At 24.7% G+C, this 21,077-nt stretch overlaps 1 protein-coding gene across 7 annotated transcripts in view; it reads right to left on the bottom strand.

Moving 5' to 3' along the window:
- The window catches only part of LOC122511604 (homeobox protein prospero), a 198,420-nt gene that overhangs the window by 123,232 nt on the left and 54,111 nt on the right, over window positions 1-21,077 (bottom strand). For all 7 annotated transcript variants that reach the window (XM_043626969.1, XM_043626963.1, XM_043626966.1 and 4 more), the window contains exon 3: window positions 6,606-6,647. The gene's annotated coding sequence lies outside the window, so the exon portion shown is untranslated. The remainder of the gene's footprint in view (window positions 1-6,605; window positions 6,648-21,077) is intronic.

Genomic DNA, 21,077 nt, shown 5'->3' with positions numbered 1-21,077 from the left:
TTAAAATATTGCCAAGAATTTTATTAAATTTTTTTAAATTTGAAAATAAGAGAAAGGAGAGAGTCACTCATCTAAAGAAAAAATAACGGAAAGAAAAATTCGGATTAAGAGAGAAAGGTGAATTCGAAATGCTACGCCCCAATGGTAAAAGTTCCAATTAACGTGCCACGTGGGCCAATATCAAAGAAAAAAAAACGTATCGATACAGTAAATTTTATTCTCTTCCTACCCCTTGAAAACAAGAGAGAGGGGAAAGTCTCAAAAAACACCGAAAGAGATTATAAAATTCGATATAATAAATTTCCCCCAACATACTGTGCGTATATCATCTTTATACCATAATCGAGAATAGAATTAAAAAAAAAATAAGAAAAAGAAAAATTATCCTCCAGCTAACATATGTTGAACGTGAAACGAAATAAAAAATCCCTCATTATCACACGTCGTGATGAAAATAACTTTCTTGTGGTTAAGAAGGCAATTCTTTTTCCTATTCGAGAAAAGAGAATGGAGAAAATGAATTTTCAAACGGACACGACCGCAGTTCCGAAATACAATATTGGGCGCGTGTGGGCGTTTTATTAAAAAAAAAGAAGAAGAAAAACGTGGGGTAGGTCGAACCATCTGGCAAGTTTAGATATATAAATGTATTTTTTTCTTCAAACCTTTTATATGTAGATTCTTTTAGTGTGTGTGAGAGTGAGAGTGTGTGATGGGGTCTTTAAATCAGCTTATAAAGGAAAGCAATGCACCTTGAGACCTGTCATGGCCAAGGACCTTTAAAAGTCGGAACCCTCTGGTATATATGGAATCAAGAAAAACCGAGACAACCTCTATTTCCTTCTCTTATTCTCTTCTTGGTTTCTTCACGGGTGGGTATTTCAATAATGTCGAGGGTTCACTTTTCAATGGGCACTTTGTATACTTGGTTACCTTGAAATACACCTTCAAATCGAAAGTCTATTAATGTCACACCACGTTCTATATTTGTTTTGGAAAAAATTGGCAATAAATAATATCATATAAAACTTATCGAATTTGAAACCAGAATCGATTAATTTTTTAATCTTGACTAACGTTATTGATTAATTACTTACAAAAATCATATAGAAAATTTTTATTTATTAATAATTTGTGTAATTGACATAAATTAATTAACTACAAAAATTAATAATTACTATATTAATAATAAATACGTACTATATTAACAATAATTAATAATTAATTACAAAATTAATTAACTAATTGAATAAAATTAATTTATTTTTAATTAAATAACAATTAACTAATTTTTAATTGAAGAAAAATTTTAAATTGACTAACAATTTATTTTTAATTGAATGACAAATTATTTTTAATTGAATAACAATTAATTGCTAGTTAAATAGCAATTTATTAATTTCTTCATTAAAAAATTGTGCAAAAATTTTAATTAATCAATTATAATTAAGTTCAAATGCAATTAGATCATTTTGTTGCTTGTTAAATAACAATTAATTAATTTATTTATTCAAAAATTAAACAAAAAATTGTAATTAATTAATAATAATTAAGTTAAAATGCAATTAATTAAGTTTCAACAAAAGCAACTATTTGTTAATTAAAAAACAATAATTTATTAATTTCTTTATCAACAAATTCGACAAAAAATTTTAATTAATTAATTACTATTAAAATAAAATGCAATTATTTCATTTTTTTATTGAAAAATAACAATTTCTTTGTTAAATAAATCTTTTTTAATTTGTTCATTAAAAAATTGTACAAACAATTATAATTAATTATTTACAATTCAAATGTATTCAATTAATTTTCAACAAAAACAACTATTTGTTAATTAAAAAGCAATTTATTAATTTCTTTATTAACAAATTTGACAACAAATTTTAATTAATTAATTATTATTAACTTAAAATGCAATTATTTCATTTTTTATTGAAAAATAACAATTTCTTTGTTAAATAACCATTTATAAATTTGTTTATTAAAAAATGTACAAACAATTGTAATTAATTATTCACAATTGAAATGTTTCCAATTAATTTTCAACAAAAACAACTATTTGTTAATTAAATAACAATTTATTAGTTTGTTTATTTAAGAATTGTACAAAAATTTGTAATTAATTAGTAACAATTTAAATGCAATAAATTAATTTTCAACTAAAAAAAATTTATTTATTATTTAAATAACAAATTATTAATTTTTTTTTTTATCAAGAAATTGAATAAACAATTTTAATTTATTAATTACAAGTAAATTACAATTAGATTACAATTAAATTAATTCATTTTTTATTCTATAATAACTATAGTTCATTTGTTTATTAAAAAATTGTACAAACTGTTGTAATTAATTATTTACCTACAATTATTGAAATGCATTGAATTTTCGAGTGAAGAAAATTATTTTTTGATTAAATAACAATGTATTAATTTGATTTTTAAGATTTTTTATAAACAATTCTAGTTTATAAATTATAATTAATTAATTAAGTTTGAATTACAATTAATTAATTAAGTTTGAATTACAATTAAATACAGTTAATTGATTATTGCAATTTAATAACAATTAATTAATTAATTGCAATCAAATACAATTAATTAATAGCAATATGTAATAGAATTAATTTATTGCAATGTAATATAATTAATTAATTGCAATTAAATGGCAAATAGTTAATTCTAAATTAACTATTACACTTAACTGTTCATTTTGTTTATTTTAATTGTATACTTTCTAGTATCTATTCAATTGCTTTGATTAGTTGCTTTTCTGTATATGAAAAACTTTGAAAGAAAACTAAATTAACTTTTGCTAATTAAGCTGAAATGAAATTTTGAGTTTGAATTAAATCCTGAAAGTTTATAGTTTCAGAAGAAACTTAATTTGGTTTTTTATATCGCTTTCGTATTGACATACGAAATTGATTTTAGTTTATTAATTTATTAGTTTCGGTTTGACAAGAAACTTAATATCGTTTTCTATTTTAGACGCGAAAATATATTTTCAGTTTCGACAAAAAAATTTGTTTTATAGTTTCATCACAAAACAATAAGTTTACTCACTAAATTTGAGTTAGTAAAAATGTTTACTAATTTGTATTAGTGACTGCTACTTTTTGCTTTTGAATTAGTAAATTTGACTAATAAATTATTAGAAATTACTATTTATTAGTAATTTTTACTAATATATTAGTAGAAATTACTATTTATTACTTATTAGTAATTTTTACTAATATATTAGTAGAAATTACTATTTATTACTTATTAGTAATTTTTACTAATATATTAGAAGAAATTACTATTTATTAGTAAATTTTACTAATTTAAAAGCAAAAAGTCAGTTACTAATTCAAATTAGTAAACATTTTTACAAATTCAAATTTAGAGAGTAAGATTCGTTACAAAACAAGTTTTATAATTTCGTCACGAAATAAATTTGCTAATTTATAAGTACCGAAAAATTTTTTTCAATTTTCGTTTCGTATATCAACTGAAAAACCAAAAAAAAAAAAAATAAAGTCTCGTTTGTATGTAAAAGACCCTTGCAATCGATTCCTCCAAGTCGCGGAAGTATTTCTGACTTTCCCTCACTCTCTCCTTACTCGGATGTTCTACATGGACTATTGTGCATCACTAGGGGGGTTTGAATATATGAGAATTTCTTGGGAGTAGTGCATCATCGGGAAATTAAAAAAAACTGCAACTCCAGATGGTGCATCGCGAAGCATTTCTGACCCGTAATTCTCGGGTCCCTCTCTCTTTGTCTTATCCCACTACGTTTGCTTCTCACCACACACACACACACAGACACAAACGAACAAACGTTGTGATGCAGGGGGCACGTCAGTTATACATACACATATATACATATGTAAGGGTGCATCACATACCCTCTCGCTGCAGGCATGCACTTTTGTCTTTTCCGTTGCACGTCGACGATAGACATACACGGGATGTGGACCGAAGTAAAAGAAGGGCGGCGGGGAGGGAGGGAAACAGTGACAGTGAGACTTTTATTAGGGAAGGAATCAGCAAGCATGATTATGTACCTTAGAGCGTCTCCACCTCCTCTCATCCCTTGCTTTTCTCATCCCTCTTCCACCCCCCCCCCCTCTCTCTCTCTCTCTCTTTCTCGATGCCTTGCATTGTCAATCCACGCGCATATGCATCCATTGGCGTCGCATTTTGTTTCTTATTCTTTTTTTTCCCTTCTTTCGATATATATCCAATCGTTGGGAATAATTACAGGGTTTCTAAAAAATTCCATGATTTTTCTTTGCGGTTTCCAGGTGATAAATGATAAAATTTCCATGACACATTAAAACAAAATTTATTTCTATAACACTGTTAACTTAAAAGTATCAAATTGCAACGAATTGATGCGAAAAATGTATGTAATTCAAATCAAAAATATTGATCCTAATTTTTTGCATCAATATATTATGATCCGCTTTAGAATCAATAATTTGATACTTTCAAGAAAACTGTGAATTGAATTATCAAAAATTTTAATGAAAAATCTTTAAAGGTAAATTTATAAATGAAAATTAGCTTCTAATTTTTGTAAAATTTAATATTTTTAATATTTTCAATTACATATTCCACAAAAATAATAACATTTTAAAATTATTTTGAAGAAAACAATAATCTCCAAAATTTTTAATTAAAACTCATCAAAAAAATCATTAGTTTTTCTAAATTATACAAAAATTCTTTTAAGAAATACATTAATAAAATATTTTTAAAAACTAATTATTAGAATTGTTTTGTAATAATTATTTAAGATTCAAAATTTACTTTTTGGAATTATTAAAATTTTTGAGAAATCACAAAATTTTTGTCAGATGTCATAAAAAAATTTTTTTGTCAGGGAAATTTAGAAAATTGAGACTTTTTCGAGTAATTTTCAAGAATTGCGACTATTTCGACTTTTCATCTAAACATTGCAACAAAATAACACAATTTTCATAGTAAAAAATTGCAACTTTTTTTCATTTTTATAATGCAAAAAATAACTATAAACAAATCTTTCAAAAATTGGTTTTGAATATAGTTAAAATTTTGTAAAATTTTAATTGAAAATAATTAATTTATTTCAAGTATTTTGTTAAAATTTTTGAAAAATCAACTTTTAGAATTTTAATTGCAATTTTTGAAAATAATTGAATTAACAAAAATTTTAATGAATAATCTTTAAAGATAAATTTAAAAATGAAAATTAGCTTCTAATTCTTTAAACTTCAATATTTGTAATTATTTTTAATTACATATTTCCAAAAATAATAACATTTTAGAATTATTTTTAATATCTTGTTGCCCGTGTATTATAAATAAATAAATTTTGGAGAAAACAATAATGTTCAAAATTTTCAATTAAAATTCATGAAAAAATTCGTTAGTTTTTTTTAAATTCTATACAAAAATTCTTTTAAGAAAAATTTAATTTTCGAAAAGTTACAATAATAAAATATTTTTAAAAACTAATTATTAGAATTGTTTTGTAATAATTTTTTAAGATTCAAAATTTACTTTTTCAACTTATTAAAATTTTAGAGAAATCATGGTCCTGTTTCTAATTAAAATTCTTTAAAAATTTGATCATTTTTATTTACACTTTTCAAAAGTTCAATTATTTTAAAAAGATTTTACCAAATTTTAATAGTATGGAAATTTTTGGAATATGGAAAATTATTTAAATTAATTGATTCAGAGATGAAGTTTAGTTAAAAATAGTAGAAAATAATTTAATTCAGGAAGGAATTAAATAATTTAATTGTAATTTTGAGAAATTATTAAAATTCATAACATGTTTAAAAGATTTAAAATTTAAAAATTTTTAAATATCAATAGTTTGGAGTAGTAATTATAAATTCATTTCGTAGTTATAAATTTTTTACTTAAGTTTTAGTCAAAAAAAAAAAAAAATAAGTAGAAAATTTCAATTGGCAGCTTTTGACTAATTATAATATTAGAGTAATAGAGAGTAAAAATAAGAAATTGAATGATGCACTAAATGTGAAATAATTAAAAAAAATAACCGATTTTATCGCGGTCAATTAATATGTCAATTGTTCCTTTCTATATAGTCGCGAGATAAATTACGCCCGACAATTATAACAATATTTATCGTACAATTAATAATTGAATTATATAATTAACGCCGGCTCGTGTTTCTCTTTTCAACGATAAAAAATAAAAATTCAAATCGAATAAAAGATATTTTTAAATTATTATTCAAACGACTAAAATAAACTAAAAAAATATATTTTTTTTTAAATTTATGTTTAGAAATTTAAAAACTTTCATATAATTAAAGTCCTTAATCATTTTTCTTACTGCACAGTAAAGAAAATTATTAACGATTTTAATCTTAATTTTAACTTAAATTTTAATTTAAGATTTTGAATTTAATTGTTTTCATTAATTCTTTACTTAATTCTTTTCTTTTAATTTTTTTACTTTACTTTATTTTCTTTACTTTTGTAAAGAAAATTATTAAAGATTTTAATTATATGAAAGTTTTTAAATTTCTAAACATAAATTAAAAAAATATATAGGATATAAAATATAAATAATCATATAAATAAATAAAATACTCACGATGATCGGTGTCGTCGTGGTGATTGTTCAAGGTGCCGGATGCTGCAACAAACAGAAGGGAAATAGAGATAAATAAAGAAACAAGAGAAACTTTTCGAGATCAGAAAAAAAAAGAAAAAAAGACAAAAATGTTTCCACTCAAATGCAAAAAAGATATAAAAATAATAATAAGGGTTAAAATTTTTTTAAGAGTCCCCAAACTGAAGATGGATGGTACTTTATAATATCAAAATATGAACAACCCCTTTTTTTCTGGCGGTGAATTAAGCTGAGTTTTTCGTTTGTCTTTCGTCAAGTATATATACATTCGCGTGTATAACACGTGACTTATTCATTGTCGTACTTAGCACATTTGGTTAAAAAAAGAGACTCTTTTGCCCCCTCCCACTAAATTTTTTTTTTTTTTTTTTTGAGAGAGAGAGAGAGTAAAGGAGGAAATGTTGCAGTATATTTATATAGTATCAGAAAAAAAAGGAGAAGAAAAAGGAAAAAAACGGAGCGTTCGAATCCCAAGGGACAAACACACCGACGTTGGTTCGTCTCTTCGCGGTTGGGGCGACATGCACGAAATTTGCATCCCTCCTTCGCCAATGCCGCCTAAGGCGATATTATTGTCACAATGAACCACCCCCTTGACACACCCCTTCCCTCTCGCTCACATATATAGGTGTTGCTCTCTCTCTCACACACACAGAGAGAAAATGATTCTTTGGCACGTGCGCACACTTTTTGTTCATTGATTCTAGATTGTTGCGCTTATTATTTTGGTTTTTTGTTATTTTTACTAAATCTGTACTGTTTATAAGAATAATTGTTAAAATAATAATAATAAAAGAAAAATAAAATAATAATAATAAAATCAATGCATCAATAAAAAAATTTAACAATAGTTATAATAATGAATTTTTTTCAATGTAAGAAAATATAATAATAATAATAATAAAAATAATAATAATAATAACAATTATAATTATTTGTAAATGAGAGTAGGGAAAAATAGGATAGTAAAGGTAGGGCCCCCGCTATTTTTTTAAAAAAGAACGCTAGCGCCACGTAGGCGACGGCGTCTCGAAGCTTCTCTTAGTGACACCTAACCTTTCGTGACATTAAATTTTTTTAGAATCAAAATTAGCTTCTTTTTTTTCCTTTAAATACTCTATTTTCAATAATCAACTAATTTCTTTAAATAATTTAATTTAAAATAGTAAAATAATTTAAATAATCAAGTAATTTCTTTAAATATTTGAATTTCAAGTAGTAAAATAATTTAAATTTGGACTTTTTAAAAAAAAAATTTTTTTTTATATTTAAATTTTAGAAAATAATAACACATGATTTAAATAACAGTAAATTATTTAAATAATAATAAATGATTTAAATAACAATAAATTATTTAAATAATAATAATTGATTTAAATAACAGTAAATTATTTAAATAATAATAAATGATTTAAATAACAGTAAATTATTTAAATAATAATAAATGATTTAAATAATAATAAATGATTTAAATAATAGTAAATTATTTAAATAATAATAATAATAAACGATTTAAAAAACAATAGTTTATTTAAATAATAATAATGATAAACGATTTAAATAACAATAGTTTATTTAAATAATAATAAATGATTTAAAGGACAATAATTGATTTAAATAATAATAAATGATTTGAATAACAATAATAGATTTAAATAATAATAAATAATTTGAATTCTAATTATTACGAGTGGAAGAAAATGGAAACAAAATTAAATATTGTTAAGAAAATAAAGTCCAACTATTTTTGGTACTGAACACACATATATGTAAGGAAAGTACATTGACAGTTGTGAATAATTAACACGTAAGTGACTGAGAATGTTGCAATTTCCACTTTGAACGATTAAATTTCTCATTATCGACTCTCACACTCAAAAAGATAACATGTTACAAGAATTGATTTCTCACCTTTTTTTAAATCGGAAAACATTAATTTTATATTATAAATTATATCAAGAAAATTTTTTATTTTTAAAAAATCTAATTTTGAATTTAATGGAAATTTATATTTCACATCGTTATAAATTATCAGGAAACTAAAATTATTTAATACGTTTTTATAAGAAAGAATTAATTGTTACAATAATTATAACGCAGTTGTTATTTCTGTGATAATAAAAATTGTTTTCAATTTTTTTTCTATACTTTTTAGTTAATTTTTTTATAATTTTGTTTCTTTTTTTCTATTTTCATTTCTTCTTTTTGTATTTTTGTTTCTTTTTTATATTTTTATTTCTCCTTTTTATAAAATATAAAATGGATAAATAAAAATTATTTCTTTTCTTTATATTTCTGTTCCTTATTTTTATATTTTTGTTTTTTTTTATATTTTTGTTTCTTTTTTTATTTTTGTTCCTTATTTTTATATTTTTATTTCTTATTTTATTTTTGTTTCTTTTTTTATATTTTTGTTTCTTTTTCCATATTTTTCTTTCGTTTTATATTTTTGTTTCATTTTTTTTTTTGCACTTTTTTTCGTGATTTTTTTTCGTTTTTTTTTTTTTTTTGTTTAATCGCCCCGCCTTGACTTTCCAATAGGCTTTTTCCTAAAAGCAAAATTTTGCAGCTCTCTTTAAAATCAGTATAAATACATATAAACCGCGAATATAAAAATTTATGGATCGTAACAGCGCGCAGGTGCTCAAGCCATTACCATGTTACTGTTGGTATTACGCAGATTATGGACGCAATTTTCCCTACTAGCTCGTTCAAAACGCTATGAAATTATCGGATTTCCCTAACACCGAAATTTTAAGCAAAAACTCTCCCTCGATTTCAATACATATATATGTAACGAAAAAAAAGAGTGACTTTTTTCTCTTTCTCTCTCTTTCGCCAAAAAAATTAATCGCAATTATACATTTGCGAATAATGAAAAAAAAAAGAATATTTCCTATTTTTCTCGTTATTCCTGCATTTAATGAAAAGAAATTTTGTTTATATTCCAAAATATGGGAAATTTACCATTTGACTAATTTTTTCGAAATTAAATTTAGTTTAAATTCCAAAAGAAATAAAAAAATACTTGAAAGTTGTTCAAATAAAATAAAAAAAATTTTCCTATTGTTTATGAAAAATGGAGAAAATTTTACAAGGATTTTATGGGAAGAGGGGAGGGGAGGGGGGATAATGCATTACAAATTTTGCGGAACAAAGAGAAGGATGTCGTAGTCTCTCCCGGTAAATCCGCCGGTGTTGGCCGACGATGAAACTTTACCTATTTGTTAAGTCTTGCCGGGCAAAGTTGTCTGAGATACTGGAATCAAACTTTGTTTAACCCCCCCCCCCCCCCCTATTTTCCTACTTTTGCCCCCCTCTCCGCCCTCTCCTTACAAACATGTCCAAGGTTCAAATTCCCTCTCTTTAACAAAATTTCTCCTCCTCCTCCTCTCTTAATCCCAACAAAATTCTCTGCTCAACATCGAAATCACTTTAGTCGCATAAAGGCTGAAAACTTGATGACACGACGAAAAGCTTAAATGTCGCTTATAAAGTTCGACATGAGAGAGGGTCTCAAATTGACGATTATCATCCAAGGAAATTTTACTTAATTTGCCCTTGCGATCGTTTATATATAATTTTCTGATGAATTTACCCACTGATATTATACGATAATTTCTTTAGTTATCGTCTATAAATTATGTAAAATATTTTTTTTAATCCCCCCCCCTCATCTCTTTTTTTAGTTTCAATTTTTAATTATTAATTAAAGAAAAAAAAAAATTTTCACCTGTAACAACTATTCACTTTTCACACAAAGAAAAATTTTAATTTACATCAAATATATTTTATTTCAGTTTTAAATATATGTATATTTATTACAGAATATTTATTATATTTATTACTAGTTTAATTGTTTGTTTAAAATAAAAATTTCATTCGACATAAATAAAATATGTATTTGAGCCAAAATAAAATTTTATTTAAACCAAAATAAAATTTATTTGAAAATAATAAAAAGTCTAAATGCGGTTCTGAGTCAAATATAAATATATTTTTTCTCTGGGTGTATAAGCGAAATTTTTTAGTTGTTTCTAAAATAGCCATTGTTAAAATTATACGGAAAAATGAAATTTCTATTCAACCCCATGGTAGGTGGTCACTTTTTTTAAAAAATTATTTTCTAATCCTTTTTGTCTAAAAAAAGCAATTTTTAATGAAATATGTTTTCTAAAAAAAGTTTTTCTAACAAGTATTGATTTTTAAAAAAGAGTTTTTATAAATAGTTATGATTTCTAATATTTATTTTCCTAAAATTTGTAAAATTCCAAAATTTTTGATAGAAGTTAGAAAATTTGTAAACAAAATTTTCTAAAAAGTTTTATGATTTCTAATATTTATTTTCCTAAAATTTGTAAAATTTCAAAATTTTTGATAGAAGTTAGAAAATTTGTAAACAAAATTTTCTAAAAAGTTTTATGGTTTCTAATATTTATTTTCCTAAAATTTGTAAAATTCCAAAATTTTTGATAGAATTTAGAAAATTGTTAAAAAAAATTTTCTAAACAGTTATGATTTCTAATATTTATTTTCCCAAAATTTTTGATAGAAGTTAGAAAATTGTTTAAAAAAATTTTCTAAATAGTTATGATTTCTAATATTTATTTTCCTAAAATTTGTAAAATTCCAAAATTTTTGATAAAAGTTAGAAAAAATTTTTTAAAAAAATGAAGATTGAGAAATAAAAAACTATTTTGCATTTTTTCTGCTTCTAAATCACAATTTTGTTTAAAAAATTAGTTTCTTTTTTAAAAAGTATAGAAAAAATTTTATAGAATTACTATTTCTTATCACAATTTGTTAACAAAATTCTGTTCTTCTTTGAAAGAAAAAAATATTTGCATCATTTTTATAGAAAAATTTCCAAAATTAATTTATTTATGAAACATTTTTCTTAGAATATTTTAAATATCTTTAGTGAAAAAATTTCTATAATTTCTATTTGTTAATTACGATTTTAACTAGATTATTTAAAAAATTTTATTAAAAAATGTGCATCATTTCTATTTTTTTATTATAATTATTTAACGAAATCCCAAGTAATTTTTTTTTAAAAGAATTAAACAATTTTCGTAAATTCTATTTCTTAATTTTTTAAATTAAAATTAAAATTATAAAAAAATCTCGTTAAATTAAAATTAAAATTATAAAAAGATTTGTTTCAATTAAAATTAAAATTATAAAAAGATTTGTTTCAATTAAAATTAAAATTATAAAAAGATTTGTTTAAATTAAAATTAAAATTATAAAAATTTGTTTTTAAATTAAAATTGATCCTTATTATAAAAATTGAATATTGTTAGAAAACATTTTTTGAAAATTACCTTTATATTAGAAAAAGAAATTCCTTGAAAATGACCTTTATTAAAAGAAAGAAAATTAGAAAATCACCTTCATTAGAAATTTTTTTTTTTTCAAATTCACCTTTATCAGAAACAAAATTTTTAGAAAATAGAAAATTAGAAAATACGTTTTAGAAAAATTGCTCCCCAAAACAACCCCTTACTTGATATATAAGAAAGAGAAAAGTTATTCGGAAAATTGAATTTTCTATTCAATCCATTATTTAATATAAGAAAGTGAGAAAAGAACGAGAAAATTTATTCGGAAAATTAAAATTTCTATTCAACCTATTATTTAATATAAGAAAGAGAGAAAAAGAGAAAAAAGTAAGAGAAAAGTTATTCGGAAAATTGAAATTTCCATATTCAACCCCCTATACGATATAAGAAAGAGAGAAAAAGAAAAAGAAGAGAGAAAAGAAAAGAAGAAGAAAAGTTATTCGGAAAATTGAAATTTCCATTATTCAACCCCTTGTATACGAAATGAAGATATAAATTTGAATTAGAAAACTATCGGAAATCAGTGATTCACATCAATATATATACATATATACGAATATAAAGAAACTCAATCTCTTGCAATGAGCATTTTTTCTCGTGAGAGAGAGAGAGTACCTTCGAGATTTGATTTTCAACCCCATCATCCCTCGACTTATGCATATAGTGGTCCAGAATATGATGGGGTGGAAAACGATCGACTTTGGTTTGCTTTTATTGGGTTATGCAATGCTACGAAAGCAGTCTAGTTCTTTGTCTACGACGCCATCTGTCACCCTCGACAAGATCTGTTCTTATATATATATATATATATTTTCATGGGGGTGGTAAGTCCCACATACATGCACGTGCTTTTGCTTTCCGTTATAGAAGCAAACAGAAGAAAGAAAGAATCGCACAAAATTCGAGGGGGGGAAGATAGTTTATGGGGGCGGGGGTGAGAACGCCAAAATATACTTATATAAAAATGTAAGTACACTAGAACCTCGATTATCAAGAAAACTACCCTTAAATGTCAAAATTCAAAGTTTAAAGTGAAAAAAATAAAATAAATTTAGTTTTGGGTAAAAGAAAAAAAATATTGATATTCACGTTCAGAATATTTAGTAAAAGTTTGTTCCAATTACAAATTTAGATAATTTAAAAAAAAAGGTAAAAATAACATAAACATAACCTCAAAGTATTTTTCTTCTTTAGACACCCTTCTTGGGAGCACGTCACATTTATATATTTCTATGTATTTATATTTATTACTTTTTTTTCTTTCTACACATGAATGCAGAGATAGAAGAGAGATATGAGTCTGATAAGAGAAAGATAGAGCGACAAGTATGTATAAGCGATAAAACGGGCCTCTGGGATGTATTGAGTATTGATTTTCCTTCGTGGGAGTCACCATGGCGGGCAAGGTTTTTTTTTCTTCCTTTTTTTTTTTTTTAACGGAAAGTTTATTAATTCCTGAAAGCCTGTTCGTGTTCATATTCAACGGTAGGAGAAAAAAAACTGTTGAATTATTTTCATCGAAATTGGAAAAATTAGCAAATTTTCAATTTTAGTATATATTGAAGACTTTATTGAAAAAAAAGGAAAGAAATTAAATATAAAAATTATTTGTTTGTCAGGACACGATGCTAACCTAAATAAACCCGAATTAAATAATTAAAATATTTTTGCGCCACTTCTTCTAATTTTGTTATTAAAAAAAAAAATGTTTAGTGAAGGGGAAATTTATTTGAATATTATTCAATTATGAACTTTTAAAAAATGTTTAGTGGAGGAAAAATTTATTTGAATATTATTCAATTATGGACTTTTAGAAAATATTTAGTGGGGGGGGGGAATTTATTTGAATATTATTCAATTATGCACTTAGAAAACAATATAAATATATTTCCTTTGTCATTTTTGGTCTCCTTTTCTTTTATTGTTTGTTGAGAAAAATAAATGACTGTAGATACAGTGTGAGGGTGGATTTATTTTTTTTTTGCGTCGATTAGCTTCAATTTAGGGAACAGCAATTTATCATCGGAGAGGAAGATTCGTTCAAGGATTGATTTGAAACATGATTCGATCGCAAGAAGAGAAGATTGAGTTTCGACAGCTCGTCTTACTTGTCCACGCACGGTTAACGTTCACAGACATTTATTTATGTATAGATATATACATATAAGGGACGTTCTTCGTCAGTGGGACACAATGGTCACGTGGCAGAATCTAATCATCGAACGCTTCTCCCAGGGATGAGGGTGCATTTTCTACGCACTTACGAATTTATATACGTATATACATACACGTATAGATACAAAGACGTATAAATATATAGACGTACACATGCACAAAGTACATGCACATAAACGCATATATCCATATTCATATACATATATATACACTATCGAAAATTTTTTTTTAAAGTTTCTCTATTCATCTTGCTAACTCACTGGAAATTCATTAATCCGTTTTGAACGGTGATCGTGCCGCTGTTTACAGATTGTAAAACTTTCTTCTTTTGTCATCCTCTCGAGTCTCGCACGATATCCGCTTTGATGAAAAGTCTTATAAAATTTTATCTCCAATCGTGCTCGAAAGGGTTCAATCAGGAGAAAAAAAGAGAAAGACGAGGAAAGATAATCTTACATTTCTCCAAATAGTAAATATGTTTGCTTTCAAGAGAAAACAAGTGATTTTCAATCTAAGGTAATTTTTTTGACCTATTTCGATTATTAATTAATTGACAATAATTTTGAATTGTTTTAAACTATTTTTAACTATTTTTACCTATTTTTAACCAATTTGCACTATTCTGACTTTCGTTTTGAACTATTTAGAACAATTTTTGCTGTTTGGAAATATTTTGAACCAATTTTAACTATTTTTAACTAATTTTTCTATTTTACACTATTTTTTTATCCATTTTGAACTATTTTGAATTAATTCCAAGAATTATGAAATATTTTTGCCATTTGGAATTGTTTAAAACTACTTTTAACTAATTTGGACTATTTTTACCTTAACTATTTTTGCTATTTGGAACTATTTTGAACCAATTTCAACTAAATTGAACTAATTTCTCTATTTTAAACTAATTTGCACTAATTTTACATTTGCTATAAACAATATTCAACTATTTTGAACTATTTTTGCTATTTTGAATTATTTTAAACTAATTTCATCTATTTTGAACTATTTTCGACCAATTTGCACTAATTTTACCTTTGCGGCAAACTATATTCAACTATTTTGAACCATTTTTGCTATTTAGAATAATTTTGAACTAATTTTAACTATTTTGATCAATTTTTGCTATTTGCAACTATTTTTAAACAATTTCCACTCTTCTTACCTTTGCTTTGAATTATTTTGAACTACTTTTGCTATTTGGAAACTATTTTGATTGAATTTAAACTATTTTGAACCATTTTTGCTATTTTGAACTATTTTTAAACAATTTACGCTTTTTTGACCTTTGCTTTAAACTATTTTGAACCATTTTTGATATTTGGAAATATTTTGTAAAAATTGCAACTATTTTGAAACGATTTGAACTATTTTGACCTTTGCTTTGAACTATTTTGAACCAATTTTGCTATTTCGAACTATTTTTAACTAATTTAAACTATTTTGAAACCATTTGTGCTATTAGGAACTATTTTGAACCAATTTAAACTATTTTTATCCAATTTCCACTATTCTGACCTTTGTTTTGAACTATTTAGAACTATTTTTGCTATTTGGAACTATTATGAACCATTTTTACTATTTAGAATTACTTTGAACTAATTTTCACTATTTTGACCTTTGCTGTGAAGTATTTTGAAGCATTTTTGCTATTTGTTTTTATTTTGAACTAAGTTTTCTATTTTAAACTATTTTTATTCAATTTAAACTTTTTTGAACTATTTTTATCTATTTTGCACTATTTAGACCTTTGTTTTGAACTGTTTTTGCTGTTTGGAACTATTTTGAACTATTTTTATCTAAATTGCACTATTTTTACCTTTGCTGTAAACTATATTCAACAATTTTGAACCATTTCTGCTATTTGGAAATTATTTTGAACTCATTAAAATTGTTTTGAATTATTTTTCCTATTTAGAACTACGTAGAACTTTTTGAACTATTTTGAACTATTTTGAACTTTGTTTATTCAATTTGCTCTATTTTGAACTATTTTTGCTATTTGAAACAATTTTTAACTAATTTCACCTATTATAAACTTTGCTTCGAACTATTTTTGCTATTCATAAATATTTTTGACTAATTTAAATTATTATGAATTATTTTTGCTATTTGGAATTATTTAAACTTATTTTAACTATATTTTGAAAATAAGTGTATATTTACTTTGAAATATTCATTTTCGAGTGGAATAAGTATTCCAAAAGGGAATAAGTATTCTCTCATGAATAATGAATCGTAAGTATTTTTATTCCTTACGAATTAATTTTTAACTTATTAATTTCAAGGCTAGAGAAAATATTCCTAAGTGACAAACAATTCTATATTCTTTTAAAATTATTTTATTCCAAAGTAGAGTGAATATTTCAAGGTGGAATAAATATTTCCAAGTTGAATAAATAAAGAAATATTCCTAAGCAAAAAAGTATTCTCAGTTAGGAATTTCTAAGTGAGAATACTTATTTTCCCTTATTCTATTGTTTAGTTCTTTCTCTGAAATCTCTTTGTTTCGTGAGAAAACGTTATAAAGAAAAAAATGACATTAGCGATAATATTTTAGAGGTGGGATTCTTATAATATATATATATACATAAAAGATGACACATTATTGATTAATAAATACTTTTCCGCGCCCTACTTCGGCTGGTGGGCGTTTTGATCTACAGTTTTAATTCTATACCAAACACGTGGCCATCGGAGGCCCTGTCAAACGCCCCCTTGATAAAATCGCGTGAACTCGCCTACTTGTGCCATTAGGTTACACACAAAGACACAAAGCACAACACACTCGCACACCAACACAAAGAAAATCAGATTAGTTTACCTTTAAAATTAAAAATTTTATCAACTTGACACATCTTCTTTTTTCCTTAAAAAAAAGAAGATGACTTTTTTTTAAAAAAAAGATTTTTTTCATGAATTTTTCATAAAAATTTAATTTTTTAAAAAATTAATTAATTCAATAAATAAAAATCTCGAAAATATGGTTTTCTTTTCTCGGGGAAAAAAAAGTCTTTGGAGTTTCGAAGGAATTTTATTTGTATTGTGATAATAGTTTAATATTTTAGTAAATTAATTATTATTTAGAAAAAAAGGATTAAAAAAAAATTGAAGACAGATTTTTTCGGTAATTGAAGAGCAAAAATGTGTAAGTCCGCGGTATTCTTGAGGAGGAATGGTTTATAGAGGAAATTGTCTGAGTTCCCGTTCTTGGAAGAATGAATCAACAAGTGGCATCTTAGCTCAATCTTAAATAGAACGTTCAACAAGTGTTTTCCAAGCTGTTGCTTTTGCTCGGTGAGCGTCTCAAGGCGGAAGTAGTAAAGGTTCTTAGATTCCGGAAGTGCGGGTCTTGAATTTTGGCAGGAGCTTTTCAAAGTAAATACTGTTTCATTATCCTTAAGGAACAGCATCACTTTAACGGTCCAGCTCGAATGTAAGATTTTACGATTCTACCTCTCTGTTTCTCTTGCTCTCTCTTCCCTTTTAAGTCAATTTACAACTCTAATTTGTAAATTAAATGAACTCATTTATTAGTAAAAAAAAAAGTTTAAAAATAGTTTCAAATAGCAAAAATATTTCACAATAATTTAAATTAGTCAAAAATATTTCCGAATAGCAAAAATAGTTCGAAGCAAAGTTTATAATAGGTAAAATTATTCAGAAATTGTTTCAAATAGTAAAAATAGTTACAAATTGCACAAATGGTTCAAAATAGTTAAAATTAGTTCAAAATAGTTCAAAATAGTTTAAATTAGTTCCAAATAGTTCCAAATAGCAAAAATGGTTCTAAATAATTCAAAATAGTTCACAAAAAACATTCAAATAATTAAAATTGGTTCAAAACAGTTCCAAATAGTAAAATTGGTTCAAAATATAGTTTAAATTGGTTCAAAATAGTTTAAAATAGTTCAAAATAGTTCCAAATTGCAAAAATGGTTCAAAATAGTTGAAATTAGTTCTAAATAGTTCCAAATAGAAAAATTTATTCAAAATAGTTTAAATTAGTTCAAAATAGTTCCAAATAGCAAAAATGATTCAAAATATTTGAAATTAGTTCAAAATAATTCCAAATAGCAAAAATGGTTTAAAATAGTTGAATATTGTTCACAGTAAAGGTAAAAATAGTGCAAATTGGATAACAATAGTTTAAATTGGTTCAAAATAGTTTCAAATAGCAAAAACGATTCAAAATATTTGAAATTAGTTCAAAATAGTTACAAATAAAAAAAATTATTCAAAATAGTTTAAATTGGTTCAAAATAGTGCCACAATAGCACAAATGGTTGAAAAAAGTTGAAATTAGTTCAAAATAGTTCTAAATAGCAAAAATGGTTCAAAGTAGTTGAATATAGTTTATAGTTAAAGTAAAAATAGTTCAAATTATATAAAAGTTGTTTTAAACAATTTCAAATAGCAAAAATATTTCATAATTCTTGAAATTAGTTCAAAATAGTTCAAAATAGATAAAAATAGTGTAAAATAGAAAAATTAGTTCAAAATTAGTTTAAATTGGTTCAAAATAGTTCAAAATAGCAAAAATAGTTCAAAATAACTGAACGCAAAGGTAAAAATATTGCAAATTAGATAAAAATCGTTCAAAATAGAAAGAAAAATAATTACATCGATAATAATAAGAAGTTTACTTTATTTCTCTGCGAAGAAAAAAAATAAAATAGAATTAGAAAATAATGATAAGAGAAAAAGGTGAAAAGAAAAAATCGAAATGAGTTGTCATTTTTTTACGATCATTTGAAGAAGAAAAAAGTGTGTTAAGGAATAAACATAAATAGCAAAATCAGCTTGTATTTCATTTCATTTAGATCGTTTACAGCTGTTTATGGTCCAGGTGACAATAAAAAAAGAAGAAGAAAACAACCTTGACTTTCATAATGTCACATAAAGAGCACTTCCGGTTTAATCGCAAATATATGTGGGACTGATCTTGATTTTCATTTTTAAGTATGCGCGCGTGCCTTTCTGCCGGTCCATTGTCATCTCAAAAAGTCGAAAATCAAGCACGTGACTTTTTATCCAATGAGGGCTTTTACCAAAAAAAAAAAAAGAACAACTTTGACACGGGATTTATCTCGTCTATTGTCGAAATATAAAAATCTCAGCCCGCTACATTCACACGAACCGATATCTCAAAATATTCAACTTTTATCGAAAAGCAAAAAAAAAAATTGACAAAAAAAATCAGGAAGAAATTTTCTAACCGGAAAAATTCATCTTTAGTATTTTTTTTTGGCAACTGTAGAAAAGGTTTTTATTCAGCATTCAAAATATGCAGATTGTATACACATTTAGAAGTTATGGATCCTTCAAGAGGATCGATCCCTCTTGACAAAAAAAAAAAAAATAAAGAAGAGAAGAAATGCGGTTTTTGTGTTTACCCAAAACATATCGCGATGTCTCTATTCAGAAAAAAAGAGCAATGAATGAAGAGGCACTTTTAAACTTTTGATCTTGACAATCTTTGCGGATAATCGGTCAACGAGGATTCATTTTCTAATGGGAATATAAATGCTCGCGTGGGAGTAACTCGAGAACATTGATGATGATCCTTCTTTTCCTTTCGGCAGCTGCTGCTCCTTCTATCTGTCTATATGTTTGCAAGCAGATGTCGAAATTGGAACACTTCCCGAGACAATAGGCAAAAAGATAATGGTGTTTGATTTTTCAAACAGAGTGTAGACTATTTATACAATATATATGTATATATATAAGAAATGTGAAATTTATACAGACTCTCAAGTTCTTCGATTTCATCTTATATATTTATTGACCGAGAGATGGAAACGTTTGAGGATGAAAATAATAATTGGACCACTTTTTTTTTTCTTAATCAAGAGTATGGTCCAGTGGAGGGTAGAATTTTTCCAGATGGACTGAGAGATATTTTTTTTTAGATCCAAGATCGAAAATCAAGGACTGAATGTACCTAGTAAACTGACAATTACAATTGGACCAATCTGAACGAGTTGGAGAACAATATTTTCGAATTTTGTTGAAATTCAAACTCAAATCGTTTGAAATTAATTTAAAAATTTTAGGAATTCAAATAATTAAAAAAATAATAAAAAGAATGGTTCTACTATTATGTTAAATTTAATTATTATTACTTAATATATTTATTATTTGTGTATTATTGTTTTGAACTATTTGGAACTGTTTTGAACTATTTGGAACTGTTTTAAACTGTTTTGAACTATTTTGAACTATTTTGAACTACTTTAAAATATTTTTGCTATTTTAAACTGTTATTAACAACTTCGAACTATTTTAATTTATTTGAACAGTTCTCAACTGATATGAACGATTTTTATTCAATTTACACTATTTTTATTTTTACTTTCAATTAATTTTAACTATAATTGCAATTTGATATATTATTGAATTAATTTCAACTATTTTGAACCATTTATGCTATTTTGAACAATTTTAAAACAATTTGCGCTTTTCTGATCTTTGCTTTGAACTATTTAGAACTATTTTTGCCATTTGGAAAGAATTTCAACTATTTTAAACCATTTTTGCTATTTTGAACTATTTTTCAACAATTTTAACTATTTAAGCCTTTGCTTTGAATTATTTTGAACAATTTTTAATATTTGAAACTATTTTTAAACAATTTCCACTCTTCTGACCTTTGCTTTGAACTATTTAGAACTATTTTTTCTATTTGGAAACTATTTTGAATGTATTGAAACTATTTTGAACAATTTTTGCTATTTTGAACTATTGTTAAACAATTAGCGCTCTTCTGACCTTTGCTTTGAACTATGTTTGCTATTTGGAAAGAATTGTAACTATTTTAAACCATTTTTGCTATTTTGAACTATATTCGACCAATTTGACATATTTTTACCTTTGCTGTGAACCAATTTGAACTATTTTGAACCATTTTTGCTAT

This window comes from Leptopilina heterotoma, unplaced genomic scaffold (genome assembly GCF_015476425.1).
Source record: "Leptopilina heterotoma isolate Lh14 unplaced genomic scaffold, ASM1547642v1 Lhet_88, whole genome shotgun sequence".
Lineage (NCBI taxonomy): Eukaryota > Metazoa > Arthropoda > Insecta > Hymenoptera > Figitidae > Leptopilina > Leptopilina heterotoma.
The sequence above is the reverse complement of the archived record's forward strand: the minus strand, read 5'-3'. Positions and strand labels throughout refer to the sequence as shown.